At 33.9% G+C, this 3,393-nt stretch overlaps 1 pseudogene; it reads right to left on the bottom strand.

Annotated features, from left to right (window-relative positions):
- Positions 1–625: 625 nt before the first annotated feature.
- Positions 626–1,563, bottom strand: LOC125359826 (annotated as a pseudogene).
- Between the last annotated feature and the right edge of the window lie 1,830 nt (positions 1,564–3,393).

The following is a 3,393-nucleotide window of genomic DNA, read 5'->3' as shown; positions in this document are numbered from 1 at the left end:
TATGGATTCCCTAGTTCCATCTGAAGTTAACTAACAAGTAAATAATCTGCCCTATGATGACTACTGCTGGTAGAATTGTTTAGGGGCCTCTATTGAGTGTTAAAAGTTTAGTCAAATGTAATTGATAACAAAGCAAAGTACCTCAATGTGCTTACTCATGGTCACACAATAAACTGTGAACATGACCTAAGAAGTATAATTTGAAAAGATTGAACATGCATGACATCAATAACAATCTAGAGGAGAAATAGAAACATGTAATAATGTATAAACATTTCCATAGCTGTGTGACCACATCAATTAGTGAAAATTGGAATATAGGGCACAGAAGGAGATGCAGAGTGCCACACATTAATTCATATAGTGAATGTCATCAGCAGACTGGGGAACCAGTCTAGTTCAGAAGCAATTGGGATGAATAGAGCTAGGAAAGTGTATGGTAGAAAATAGATAACTGAAGACCAAAAATGGTTTATTAAATAAGTAATAGTCTATATATAAAACATTCCTCTTTCTACAGGTAGAAGACAGAGTAAATTATAACTCTCTGACATGATAATTATCTGGTAACACATTCAATGGAAATTGTGAGGTTTAACACAAGTCAATCAGTTTTGATATTGCATCAAGTAATTATGTTCAGAAACATTAACAACCTTCGGAGTGCTCCTTTCACCTCTGTGCTTTGCAAGCTGTAGATGATGGAATTTAACATTGGAGTCATTACTTCATATAACATGGAGATGAGTCTATCTCTGGCTATGGCATTTTGACTGGAAGAACTGTGCATATATGTAAAGATGGCAGTGCCATAGAACAAATCACAAGGAGCTGGGAGACACATGTGGAGAAGGATTTGGGCTTCTCTTATGCTGACTGGATCTTCAGGATGGTGTAGATAATTTATATATAGGAGATCAGAGTTGTAGGGATGGCACTAATAGCCAAGATACCTCCTACACCTAAAATGAGCATATCTGATATGTAAGTAGAAGAACAAGACAGGGCCACCACTAATGGGATATCACAGTAGTAATGGCTAACATAATTAGACTTGCAGAAAAGATAGGTTGAAAGTAGTCACTGTATGGAGAAGGGAGTTGAGAAAACCGGTTGCCCAGGTCCCAGTCAGCAACTGCACACAGGAATATTGGTCATGACAAGGGTGTAACGAAGGGAAAAACATATTGCCAAATACCCATCATGAGCCATGACAATGACCAGGAAGACCTCAGTCCCAGCTAGGGCCACCAAGAAATAAAGCTGTAAAGCACACCCAACAAAGGAAATGCTGTGGTCTTCTGTCAAAAGGTTCTGGAGCAACTTAGGAACTGTAGTCGAAGGACAAAATATGTCTAACAGGGACAAATTTGCTAACAGGAAATAAATGGGAATATGAAGCTTTGGCTCTATGCCAATGGCCAGGAGGATGGCCCCATTACCCACCAAGGTATTTTGATAGATGATGACAAATGCCACAAAGAGAGGGTACCGTACCTCAGGAAGGTCAGAGAGTCCAATGAGAATAAACTGAGTCACCATTTTAAGGTTGTAGAGGTCCATCTCTTCTTTCTATAACAGTCTGTCTGGGGAAACTAAGGAACCAAGGAACCCAGGAATTGAGAAATTCTTAATAAAGACAAGTGGATACTGGTGAACTATGTTCACTAACTTCACTTGGAGACTTTACATCTACTGTACTCATGATATCATTGTGCTTATTCACCCTTCCTTTTCAGAAAGGCACCCCTTGATTTACTAGAGGCCCTAGAAACTTCTGGGAATTATTGTCAAGCATGTAATACTGTTGATTTTTTTAGTCAGTAGAAGCTGATGGTGGATTTCTCATATACAGATAGGCACTTGTTTCATTTTGAATGTGCCATCTTTATGTGTATTGATGGCATTGTCTCAATTGTAGATGCTTAAGGTACATATTGCCTATTACTTATCTTATTCTATATTTATATGCTTACATACTGTATATGTTTTAGCACAAAATACATGCTACATAGATTACTATGTGCTATATATTTGTATATTATTTGAGATGTATTAATATATGCTAGCATTTAGGCAAAAAAACATAAACATTGGAGTATGGGAATGTAGCAGTGTTATGTCATCTTTTTGAAGTATGTCTATTTTGAAATGGTAGTGTAAATATGAAGTGCTTCTTCAAAAAATTCATTGTAACGGTGATGAGCAGTCAATTACAGTTAAATAAATAAGGTTTAAACACTGTTACCTCCAGAAGTGCTTCTTTTATATGAAATATTTTGCTAGTGCTGAAATTTGAACTGAGGGCCTCATGGTTACTTGCCTATTTGTTTGCTTGATTACTATCATTCAACAACTACAAAATTCTTTTCTGTAATGTAATTAGAGGTAGATAAATTTGCAGTGAATGAAATGATTCAAGAAATCTTGTCATGTAAATTCTTACATTGTCAAATATACATGACTACAGAACTACTAATTTTTTTCAATATCTGTGCATAACAAGATTATGAAAAATACAAAAGCACTTACATATATGAAATATGTTGGATTGTGGAAGCAATGTATTCAGGGACAAACTTTCATTAAATAATAATAATTATATTTGTTTTTACTTACACTTATAAATTGTAAATTGTTTAGAAACTTGAACTGTAAGACATATACTGATAGTATTGGATTTATGCATATATTGTAGCCTTGTTTTTCCTTAAATTACATAATCAATATGCATCACCAAAAATTGGCAACATATTTTTCCTTAAATTTTGTAATTAGCTACTTAAATTGGTTCAATAAAACATAGTCCTAGTATATCATATGCCAAGAGGTGTTATATTTTCATTAATAATCTCTTCAATCTCCTAGTAAACAAGCATAACGAAATAAATAAAACTTGTGATTTAATTTGAATTACAATAATGGTGTTTTTTAAAAACATATTTTTGAATAAGAAACCCATATTCTGCCTTAGTAATCTGAAGTATCAGAGATTTAAATTTCTTTTAGAAAATGTATGCTTTCCCCTGCTTTGTGTTGTCACTGATACAAACATGTAATTATCAGCCATAACATACGAGAAACAGCTTAAATGTTCTGTAGCTAGCATTACCTTACCATTGGAAATCACTTAAAAATGAAACTTTATTTCCAACTTACTATTTTGCATATGGTCAGTGCCAAATGAAATACATAGGAAGTTTTTCTTCTCTGAAGATAGTTACTTCAAGTTTTAACTGTATAAAGAAAAATGGCATTAGCTAGGCACAAAAAAAAATGGGTCACAAACAGATCTGAAACCTTAACATAATTAAAACTGTATTTTACTTCAAATATCACTATGGAAAAAAATAGTGCATTTTAGTTGTCTTTTAAATTGGTGATATTACCAAT

This window comes from Perognathus longimembris, chromosome 11, assembly GCF_023159225.1.
Source record: "Perognathus longimembris pacificus isolate PPM17 chromosome 11, ASM2315922v1, whole genome shotgun sequence".
In the NCBI taxonomy this organism is placed as follows: Eukaryota; Metazoa; Chordata; class Mammalia; order Rodentia; family Heteromyidae; genus Perognathus; species Perognathus longimembris.
The sequence above is the reverse complement of the archived record's forward strand: the minus strand, read 5'-3'. Positions and strand labels throughout refer to the sequence as shown.